The sequence below is a fragment of the Vanellus vanellus genome, assembly GCF_965231255.1.
Source record: "Vanellus vanellus genome assembly, chromosome: Z".
Lineage (NCBI taxonomy): Eukaryota > Metazoa > Chordata > Aves > Charadriiformes > Charadriidae > Vanellus > Vanellus vanellus.
In genome coordinates this window covers 58963182-58975676 of record NC_138908.1, presented here as the reverse complement: position 1 = coordinate 58975676, position 12495 = coordinate 58963182, and positions in this window count along the sequence as shown.

Genomic DNA, 12495 nt, shown 5'->3' with positions numbered 1-12495 from the left:
GCTTCTGTGGCAGGGCCAGCAATGGCACAGAAGTCCCTCCTGCCCCAGGCCAAATCTCGTGCCCGGGTGCTTCACCAGCTATCAGCCCCATGCTGCAAAAGTGCAATCTAAGATCAGCGGGAGCAGTGCTTGCGAAGGTCAGTTTCTTTGTGTCTCCACATCCTGACGCTTTTGTTCGTACAGTGAGTGTTGGCCTAAGCAGAGCGATTTTAGCTACACTCTGAAATGTAGCTCCTGCCAGAGGGAGCTGGGAGTAAAGAATTTAATCTGAGGAGTCTGGAGGCAGCTGAGATAATTTATGGACAGAGCAGACAAGAGGATACACAGCTTCAAAAATGTTGTTAGTTTGTGTAATATGCAAGGAGGACAGTGTAATGGAGTGTGTATACATGGAAATAGTACAAATATTTTGCCAGCATCCTTAGGGTATTGGGAAAAGATTTCCGTTCTACTAGTTGAATTGTCATGAGGGATTTTCAAGGGTCAAGTTCCATATTGCAAGGAGGATATGAAACTTTTAGGCCACTTATTGCATGGACATGTGAAGCAAAGATTGTGCATGCTTGGAGGTTGTAAAAACAATTGGCTCTTTTATGTTTGAAAAGAGGCTTTGTGTCATGGGCTGTATTGCATCACTGAATCTTAATCTCTTGAAAGGCATGATTGAGAAGACGGTGCTGTGCATGCTGAAGTAGTATGGCAGGCTCATTAGAGGGTCTACAATGAACCCTCACAACAAGTGGCATAGTAGAAGCTGCACATCACATGATTCGTGCAGATTGCAAAATATGAAACTCAGCAGTGAATATGATATACCTTTTTAAAGGGGCCCAATAAACTGGAAAAAAAAAAAAAAAATCCTAGGGAGCTTTCCCTCGCATTATGACCACAGAGAGTTTTGAACAGAAAATGTTTTGTCTCCATGGCATATTACTGCAATACTTTTCCATTATTTTATAAACTTTGAGTCGCTTCAGCTTTGTTGCGAGGAAGTAGAACAGCACATGATCTTGCCGTGCTTCAAGTGCAGGTTGGGAGGGATTCTCTGGAGATTTAGGAGCACCTAGGCAGCTGTTTAGACACTGGAAAGCTTTAAGCATTTATTGGGTGTGGGGTGTTGGTCCAGACATTTGAACAGGACATTGACACCCATAGAAATGAGAAAAAAGAAGGTAAAAGCAGTGATGGATCACTGAAGTTTTATTGTTCTTCTGGTATTACTGACATGCAGAAAATCACAATCCAAATTTTTTTTGTGCTTTTTAACAGGTCCAGCTTTGGATAAGCTGCTACCAGGATCCTTTCTTTTATCACTATTTTATCACTAAATCCTTGTGTATGGCTAAAAAAAATTTAATTTTAGAACTTTTTGTAGTTCATCTTTAAGTAGATGTCTCAAGTGCAGTTTTGTTGTTCTGTCTAGGTTATTGTTACATTTTCTACCTATTACAGCTTAGTAATACAATATAGTACATGACCTAAAGCTTCCTTGCACACATAAACCAGCAAATTATTACTTTATTTTGCAGCCATCCCAACTACATACTAAAATCATCTGGGAAAGTGTTTTCTAGAGGTTGGTATGATAGGCAAAAATAAATTGCATTGTACATTATACTTAATAGAAAGACATGTGTATAAGAAAACCAGTAGCAATCAGCAATCTGTATGGTACTGCACATGATTAAAAAAATATGAACTAATAACAACCAGATGAGAAACCGCATACAATACTTCAACATTTTCCTCTAATTTTCTGTTCTACGGCAACAATGAAGGAAACTTTATATTTTCTTTCATTCTTTTCATGGCAGATCCTAATATTTCTTGAAAACTGCACATGCCACAGGGCAAACCAGCAAGTAATAATGCTTTGTGAAGCAGGTGGCCTGTCTGCTGTTCTGCTCAATGGTTGCCAGTGCATTTTTCAGTTAAGAAAGGAAATGTTTCATTGAGCAATTTTAGAGACATATAGTGAGATTCCTCAGGCTGATAAAGAGTGTTAATGGAATGATGAGAAAAGAGTCTAAATACAAATGTTTAACTGATCTGCCCTGTCCTTCTGTTAGTGGATAGAGTACTATTAGTCGTCTTGGATTTCCTTCATTACTCAGTCTGCAGCTTAAGCTACACTGACATCTCTTTTTTTTCTGCCGCGGCAAAACCTTTTCCAGTGTTTATACTTTTCTTGTCCTCATCTGTGGATGAGCTGCCCTGTATCAAAGATTCAGCAAATCCAGGTAAATTTTATTTTGTGAAGCATTTTACTGCTTCTTCTTTCCAGACCACAGCAGAGACTGAGATGTTTTATTGCGATCAGTAAGAACCTGAATTGCTAAGCATGTTCCCAGGGTTTGTAAGAAGTGGAAAAGTAGCAAATCTTACTTTGGGACAGCTTGCCTTGGCGTAGCAAGTTTCTTTAGGACCTGGACAGTTAATTTGCATTATGTATAATGCGTAATGCTACAGGGTCCTTTATTAGAGCCTTAGGTGCTCCCCAAAGGCTGACGTGGTAAAGAAAAAAGAAGACTGAACAACCAACAACTTAAAATAATTTCATCTTAAAGTGTGGTTCCGCTCAGAAAAAGGGACTGTAAAACTAGCACCCTTTAACTCAACAGACCCTACTCATATTAAGTTGTATGAGCTTCTTTTATTGACAAAAATAAGCTTTTACTGTTTTTTAACACCTGATCAGCACAGTGATGCTTGAGTGGATTGAATTGTACTCAGTCTTGGCCTTTGTCAGCAGAGTCATGTACCTGTTAACCTCTGCATAATTATTTTGAGCAATGAAACTTCACTGGTTTTACCGCAGGGATATTTGATTCCAAGGTGTTATTGCTTTGGTAGCTGATGACCTTACTGGGTCTACAGCACACTCAGAAACTGCAGGGTAAGCCTCAGGTAAAAAGGACACAGTTTAACTCCCAAAGCTCAGGATAAAAGTGCGGATTAGTGAAAACTCAGCCTGAAAATTAAGAGTGTTTTGGAACAGAAATTGATGATAAGAAATGACAGTACTGGAGCCTTGACTTTCAGAAAGTCACTGAAGGAGCAAAGTTGTAGTCAATACCTAATACAAACGTGTCCTGTGCTTTGGTAAAGCACTCTCCAGGCTACTTACAGGTTTCAATATTGCAAATTTCAACATTACCAGTCATATGATTTTCCAACAGACCTATTTGAAACAGTCCTGTAGGAAACTCACACCTTCTGAAAGCCTTTCTAGTCTGAGCTAAGATGAAAACTTGTTGTTTTGAAATTTCCCTTTGGAAGGAAATGAAAATAAAGGAAATATCCAGGATCAAAGAAAGCAGTTGATTTCAGAGTCTCCTGAAATATTCTGAAACAGAGGAACCACTCACTCTAGAAGAAGTACAGACAAACTCTGTAGCATGTAACGTTTGCTGTTGCTTCTTGGCTTGCTATTTGCTTAGTGGACACGCACCACAGCTCTTCCAGGTTTTCTCACCTGGCGTTATGGGCTAAGTCCCAGGTGTTCCTGTTAGAACTGGGTTGCCAGAGTCTCTCATCCTTCTGGGTTGGTGCAGAAGGTTTGGGAGCCCCAAGCCTGCTAGTTGAAGGAGAGAAGGATGGTGAGGAGGTCCCAGTCAGTGGGCCACAGGAGCCCTAGCATCACCGCACTCAATGTTTGTTAGATACATAAGTACCATCTCCCATATACCTCCTCCCTTATTCAAGAGCTGAGTTGGTTCTCCCCACTGCCATCCCGGTGGTTCTGCTAGTAAAAGGGATTTCTGTTCAGGTCTTCCTCTCTTTTCTGATATTGGGAATGAAGGTGTCAGTTGCTTCATGGTTCTCTGTGGTGAAGATGTGTACTGCAAGCTAACGATCTTGACAATGTGCAATGGGATAAAAAACCTGTACCACACGAGAGGGTAAGTAATGGCTTCCACTACAAAATGAGAGTGAGCTGATGCCTTCATGACCTCTTTCAACAGTGCCCTGGATTATCTTCTTCTCTAGAGTATCAAGTATTCCTGTCTTAATTTATTTCAGTACACCAGAAGAAATGGAAGAAACGGGGGTCAGCGCTTTCCTGGCGCTGAGACCCTTGCTATGGTCTCTGCCACATCTGGGCTTTGTGTTTCTTCACCTTTTGTTTTGCCTAAGGAAAGGAGAGTCACATTCCTATCCTGCTGTAAACTAACTCTGCCGTAAAGTAACCAAGTAGATGTCAGCCACTGGCATCTGGTTTCATCCCTAAATTGAACACTGGCCTTTGCAGCAGGCTAAGTCCTTTCACAAGAGGCCAGAGGGGTGGGAAAATAAGAAACTCCTACAGGTTTGTCCTCTTTATTAAAATAAATGGATCACCATATGAATAGACAGTTCACAATTCATCAGGGAAAAATCAATACAGAGGAGGTTTTTCACTACAGTTTATTGGACAGAAAGTCTGATATGCTTAAAGACCATGAGGACATGGGAAGCCAGGTACACCTCCAAATATTTCAAATAAAAGCAGAATTTTCTAAACACTGGCAGTGATTTTCTTTGTAAATAGGTTTAACCTTGGACCCTCTGTCATCTTGTATTTTTACACAGGAAATTAATTTTCTACATCCTCTGTGTGCATAGAGAAGACAGAAAGTTGAAAAACTCCAAGGGATTTCCAAAAAAGCCTCCATATAAATTTTAAAATTAAACAGATGTTATATGATTACCATTAAATCTGAGCCATGGGTTCCTAGGTTATAAACTATACATGATGTTCTGAAGCAAGAGATGAAATAGATTTTTTTCAATTACTGAAGGTTTTCCAGATCAAAAAGATCAGGATTTAGATGAATCCATATAGGCCTCGTGTTCCAACAAGAGTTTATAAACATCCAAAATAAGTAAATGCTCTCACAATAGCTAGTAAACAGCCACGGGTGGAGATGCTCTGTGACTGTTCAGTTCTGCTGGGAATGCAGTTATGCACTGCCAAGAGCCTGTCCATTGAGACTGCTGTCCTCAGTGGGCATTGGAATGGAACCCAGGTGCGCTAGGGGTAAGCCCGTCTGCTTGCCTGGTCACTTGCTGCAAATCTTGTTCCATGTCTGTAACTCCAGAAGAAATCCCCACATCTTGTGATTTCTAGTTCAAAATTGCTATAATAAATAATTTTGTGCTGGAGAAAGGAGGTCTTTGAGGGAGGAGAGGACTGCTCCTGCCTGCTAGTACTATGGGGCTGGCTTCCCACCTTGCTCTCCTCATCGTCCCCTGCCACCACCCTCCTCTGCAGAGCCATCCTGAGTGTACAGGATGGAATTGCGAAGGAAGTGAGCAGCCTGCCCTCAATGACACTCAACCACTCCCTGCCAGAGTGGGCCTTTCCCACACCCAGCTGCGGTTGCAGAGTCAGCATCTTGCACTCCTTGCTTTTGATCGTTGTATTGGCCTCTTCTTCGCTTGGACTGGTTTGAAGATTTTAAGAAGCTGGCATATTCAGTCACTATTATTGCAGTTATGTTTGTTTTTTTCAGCTCTTGCCTGGTCTCTAGGGTTGAAGAGGTTTCCTGAAACTAAGACAGAGCAATTACCCATTGTTATCCCCTGAACATTTTATGTGAATATCATTATGATTTCTTTGATGACTTTTCTTAAAGGTTGATGTCTCCCCTGGAATGTAGATTTACATCACATCGTAGCATTGATCACGTAAAAGCTAGACATCTAGTCTAAACTGGTCACCAACAGCCTTTTAAGCTGTATAGCGAACAAGAGAGGATCTTTCATCACACCCTAAGATAGGTTTCTTATGCTAGTGTATACCAGATGGCCAGCAGTAGATGACACAAAACCAGTCTAGCCCACACAAGCAACCAGTAAGTTACATGTTCTACTACATGACTAACTTTACCTCATGTACAGATCCAGCTGTGGAATTACCTGAAATATTGGGTGCCCTCTCCTTTCAGTAACCCTAGGGAGTCAGACATGAAATCATGGGAGTTATCTGACAGTGAACACCATGTTCCACAGAGACAGGAGTCATGTTGAGGAGCAGGCTGCTGGGGGTGGTGTTCTTGCAGAAGAGTGTGTGTTTTGGAGCCTGAGAATAGAAGGGGAAGCATCGCATGTGTATTCTGTGTTGCACTTCAGTTTGATTTCACTCTTGGAGACACGTTGCTGCTCTAGAGTCATGATTGGGAAGTAGCCTAAGAAAAACAGAAAGAGAGAGCCCAAAGAAAGGAAGAAAAATACTTACAGTGTGCAACAAGGAGAAGTGGCAGACTTGACCTTGTCTGTAAAAGGAATTGGAGCAGTGATGAGAGACATTCCCCTGTAGGAGAAGACCTCCGATGTGCAAGGGAAAGAGGAGGCAAAAGCCAGTTTACACCAGTTTTTCCTTGCAATTGGAAAATTAAGCAATGGTGAGATTATTAGTGAATTGTCTAAGCATCACAGAAATAACAAGAGCCTTCACATTGTCACCTGATTTTCTATGCCAGGCGGACGTTTCTGCCGAGTTCACTGCAGAGGCACCCCAAAGTGTTGACTCCCCTCCCCTTCATGGAGCAAAGGCCTAGTGGATGTAAAAACGTATACTTTTTTTCCTATTGGCATTAGATATATCTCCAAGTTGTGTAGTATTTATTCACTTCAGTGCTGTAGACTTTCTGTACCCTAATGAAGGGTGACTTTCCATGCTACCTTTTATCTTTCCAAATATGTCTCTGTTCAGCCTTATTTTCCTCTTGATTTCCCCCGTCTGGTTTTCATCTGACCCTGAGCAGCTGTCCAAGGTGTGTCTATATATCCTTTTGCTTGTTTCATCTTTGCTGAGATGCCTTTCTGCTGAATATCTCCTTGACATGATTTTTATTTGGATCCATTTCATTTTTAATCTTACTTCTGGCCTTCCTGACAGAGCTCCTCTGTCAACTTCCTGTTGTGTACGAGCTTCAAGTGTGCACAGAGCAATTCAGTCACTCTTAAAAATTAAAAAAAAAGGTAATGCCATATGGCGTACAGTATTGAGTAATTAATCTCATTAATATTACAGCTTTTGCTCCCAAATGCCATTCGGCTAAAGAGCTTGCCTAACCCGGTGTGGGGATGTCTGTGAAAGTAGGAGGGCTATTTCTTTTGCATATTTCTTTTCCCTTGGAAACATCAGGTGATGCATTGTAGGATTTCTGCTTTGTGGCCTGGAAAGGGAAAATACCAGGATCGTTTAAGGGTCTATGAAAATATGCCACACTGCCCAAAAGCTCAGATGAAAAAATACAAGGTTCCTCATAAACCTGTAAGGCTGCCCTCTGAATGCTCTAACAACCACGAAGTGCTTCCCTTCTTGGAGGCACTGCAGAAACAGCAATGGGAGAGCCAAAGCTGGCCTCCAAGACAGGCTCATGGCTCCCATGAATTGTTGCATGGGCCTCTGTTTGTACTCCCTAACTCCGCCTCATGCCTTCCCTGGCTTGTCTTCTTGATCCCTACCACATCAGCACACAGGAATCAAACCCATATTATTTGGTTTGATTGCTGTATTTTTTTTTTTTTCCTGGAAAACCAATGTTTTCTAAGGATTCATTTATGTAATTGTGGGGAAAAGGAAAGTCCATAATGTTGTTTTGGAATATGCTACATACAGTGTGTGTTTTCTGGCTTTTTACCCCAAGCTTACTAATTTACTGCTGTTTTCCTCACCCACAGAGCACTAGTTTTCAGGATAAATCCCAGCACTTGGCACACAGTTAATTGTGACTTGCTAGACTGACTACTGCGTTGGACACGGTACAGATGGATATCGAGAGCATCTTTGGGCAGGTCCATCACAGAAAGGATAAATGGTTTAAGGATCAAATTGGCTCTGCAGGGGTGCTGAGACATTAGGAATATATTGCTGTAATACGACTGATTTTTTTTGAAAGAACAGTAAAATATATGGATAAGAAGGAGGCAGAACAGAAGCATAAGCTTGCATAGTTAGTGGGATGGAAAAATGGAAAGAGCATAGACAAAGAAGAAAAAATTACCAGCGAAAGGATTCTCTGTACTTAGTTAGATATCTAGAGGTATCTTTTATGGTGGTTTTAAGCTCATACATATACTTTGATGTGTACTGCGCATACTTTTATCTGATTAGTCTTTCAAGAAGATAAATCAGATACATTCTGGACACATCTGATTTTTTTTTTAAGAGCTTCAGGAGAATTTATCTTCATTCGAAAGGATATAAGTTTAACTTTTTCCCTATTTTTAAGAAAATCACCTGATACCAATTAGAATTCCTTTACTGCTGGGCTGATTTATAGTACTGTAATACAGCACTGAAAATATGAAAGCAGAGAAGCAATATTTCAAAATGCAGCATAAAATCAACAATAAAAATGTATATTTATAACCTGAAAAGTATGATTTCATCTTGGAGAATTACCAAGCTAATAGCAGTAATAAGCATGATTTTAGTTGTACCATATTGTACTTATTAAACACTTCAGGGGACTTGTGAATAAATCAAATCACAAGATCATTTCTGGATATTTGAACATATTTTTAGATATTATAAAAATGTGGAAAACTATCACAACTGGTTATCATTTGTTCATGTTTTCCAAAAAAGGTTTTAATCATAAACCTCATTGTTACATCTTTCAAGATACTGGGCTGATGCCTGCAGGCTGGAAAAGTAACTCCATTTAATAAATGTAGATTTAATATCTTTTGGAGATAAAATTAAAGCAGAAAAAGTATGTGCAATAATGTGAATTATACTCACTATCCCAGGAAATCTTGTTTGGTGTAGAGAGGATGTTTCAGAGGAAGGCAGAGAAATGTTTTAGTAATAAAGATGGGCCATAACCAAAACCCCGGAGCCAAGCTCGTGAGCTACAGTATGGAAAGTTTGGATTCAAACTCATACTTTGTGGATTTATCATGGGCAGAACTCCAGCCTTGAGGGATGAGATTTTTCTCATAGAAGTGAATGAGTGAAGGAACGGAACTTTTTGTTATTCGTTACTACTATTATTATTACCTGTAGTACAGCAAAGTCCAGAGGACTCAGGTAAAACTGACACTCCATTGTGCTAGGTGCTGTACGAGCAGACAGTAAATGAAAGGTCCTGCTTTGAGAATGGTACAGGACAGACAACTAAGATGAATAGTTGGAAGGGAAGCAGACACAGGAAAGTAAGAACACACGATTAAGTTGCAAAGAAGCTAATAGAAATTGAATTTTGCAGATGACAAGAGTTTAGACATACAGTCACACAGCATTTCCCAGTGCTCCAGCTGTGTCTGCAGGACAACAAACGAATGGCTGATTCCTTCAGGAGCTAGACCCCTTAAGTAATCTGGTGTTGGTTGAGCTCCATGGAAGCTATTTTTTATATCAGTTTACAATTAGCAATTCACACCACCTAGGAACATGGCCCATGTCTTCTGCTTTGCTATTTGTGGGACAGCATGGCCCACTGGAAATTCACAGGTGCAGAAGATGTAAGTCTGAAGTCCACCAGGCAGGAAAGCTTTTTCCATGCTGACCTGTTGTGGGATGGGGTCTTACTTTGTAACAGTTATTTTGAAAGCTATGATAGTTCCTTCACATTTTTTCCTCACGCCTGATCTTTGCATAAAACCAAAAGAAAGTGTTCTTTTGATATTGTTTTCAATAGATGAAGCAATAAGATAGTAGGAAACCACTGCTTTCCACCAGCTTTCTTTCCAGCTTCAAAATAGCTTGTGCTATTATTTTTCAGAGTTTATGGTGAAACAAATTCCTTCATGGTGTGAACACCATGAAATGACAACTTTCAGCCCATAGTGAATTGTTCTGGCTGAGTTAAAACCCCTTGAAAATAAAGATTGTAATAGAAATACGGGTGGAAGCCTTTATGATAGTAGCATGAACAAAGCTCTGCTGTAATGTTTTCTGGAAACAGAGCCATAATGATTTGTTCAGGAATCTGTTCTGATCGCATCATAAAGGGAAAAGTGTTCCTGTCAAGTTTAATCCCAGATCTCCTATAACCCAGTGCATATTTCCAACAGGCACTATCAATAGACAAGCAGCATTTAGAAAATATTTTTTGTTCTACAGTACCCAGAGTGAGGAATAAAAAACCAGCTTTCTTAATGACATTCTTCAGAAATAGCAGGACGAGTAAAGGACAATCAACTGCTGCACTGTGAACTGCAGAAGGAAATAAAGCCATTATTTTTACTACTGCTAGGGCTTGCGCTGTACTGACAGTATTCTTTGAGATGCTCTTCTTGGGTAAAAAAACTGAACGGCTTGGTGGACCCCCAGTATGTTGTTACTAGAGGTGCAGACATGTTTGTATGTGTTGCTGTGTAGAATATACGGTAGCTTGTTTTCCTCAGAGACCTGTCATGGACAACAAGTAGTCTGGGAAACAACAGACCAAAATCAACTAACCTAAGACATAAGTACATTGCTTGACAGTCTGTGTGACAGAAACATGACAGATAGCTCTGGATCTCAAATGAGCCAACGGAGTGAAAGGTATGCACTGTAAAGTGTGAACATAACAACTTACTTAGAGTTAACTTCTGTATCTATCTCTTCACAGCCTGAACTACACAGTGCTGATGGTGTCCTGACAGACCACGTTTAGATAGTATGAACCCAAGAGAGTCTCATGAGGCCTCTCATAGGAGGGTGAGTTTAAAACCAAAAGTAACTTTTTAATACACACCTAAAAACATGGGTGTGGGAGAGCGTTTCGTTGACAAGAGAGCCTGCAAACCTTGTGTCTCCCTGGCAAGCTTGGGAAAATGAAAGGAGAGTACTTGGGGCGCCTAAAGCCCTGTCACACTCCGTGACAGGAAAGGGTCATACAAAGATCACAGGCTATGAATGCATGGAAGACAACATGCTGTAACCTTATGCAGGGATTGAGTTTATAAAATATATGTAAAAATTTATCTCACTTGCAGGATTGTCACCTTTCTTAATGCCATTGCTTCTCTCTTTTTCTCTACTTATCTACCTATCTTTTTATCTCCTGTCTCCAATTCTAAAATGTTATTTTGATGGCAGACACCGATGTACTACAGAGGAGCTCCAAGACAGTGAACCAGTACATTCTTTTAACCTGGGACTGGCCCGGACTGCTGCCGTGCACGTGCTATGTAGGTTGGAGACCTGTCCATTTTGTTCCTCCGTGATCTAAGATCTGATTAAATGAGCTTAGTGTGTCTCAGCAGCCTTCCCCTGCCGGCAGGAGCAACACGTGAAGACGATGAGGGCAAAATTGCCACCTTTTGTTTATCTCTTGAACATTGACCTTCATGACTCTTGATAAGGCAGGCTGACAAAAGGAGTTATGTGTATTATCTTGCCATAAAAAAGTTCTGAAGTACGTATATATTTTTATAATGGACTTGAGCAAAAACAAATGTTGAAACATGCTGGCCAATAAAAATGGGAACACTGACTTTTGGAAGAACACGTAGTACAGTATTCTGATACAGTCCACAACGTATCAAGTGAAGAGGTTAGGCTCTTCTGGAATGTCTTAGCTGAGCAGTTAGCTGGACCAAACCAAAATGGGTAGAAACTTAAGCCATATATTTCCGCAGCCACTGCAGGATTGTACAAGGATCATCTCAATTATTATTTTTTTTTTAATGCAAATTGCTTTCAGTTTTATGGCTGGCATGACATTTCATTGAACGTTATTTGGCTTCTCATACCTTTCCCTCCAAGACATTAAATGAGAGTAAAGCCCTGGGATCCACCCCTGAGGGAAGGCACAGTGCATTGATCCCAGAAACCTCTTCTGCAGTCCATTGTTCTGGACAATAAATAAGAAAGAAACCCTAAAGAGGTGCATCTGTGCTGAGGAATGTGTGCCTACCTCAGCTCCTGATTTTGTTCAGTGTTAATCTGGAGGCAAACATCTCTTTCATGAAAAGTCCTTAGGGATGGTGAATACCCTGCGTGCACATGCTCATGTTTGCCTTTTAGGAAAGCAAAGTAGAAAACACAAAGCCTGAAGCTTAGCAAATGTAAGCTTCTTTTGGACAAAGAGAATTCCTCACCTGCTCCCCCAAAAAGCTCTTGTTATTTTCTGACTTAAGTGGATAGGACCTTAAAATATTCACTAAACCTGACTGAGGTGTTCAAGCTCTCAAAAATGTCAGTTGTATCTTTTGTACCTTTATTGATGTTGATGTGGCAAAGAGAGGAAGATGAAGAAAGGAGAGAAATCAACACCCGGGTAACACGACTCACAATAAGTCTTATGCTCAAAGGAGCGACCAGCAGTGAACCAAGGGTAATTCTTGCTCCTGTGAAATATTTTCCTCCTCTTCCTCCTACACAGCTAGGTGACTACTGATGTTCAGACTAACTACAGTGCCTTTTCACATGTCTGTAGCTTTGCCATCAAATAGTTCCCCAGTGTTTTTGGAAGCAGATGAAGGAGGAGTAGGACTAGCCAGGAAAGGAGAAGGAAGAGAAGACCACAGCTGCCAGCAGGAGAGAATATTAAACCTTTTAGAGGAAGA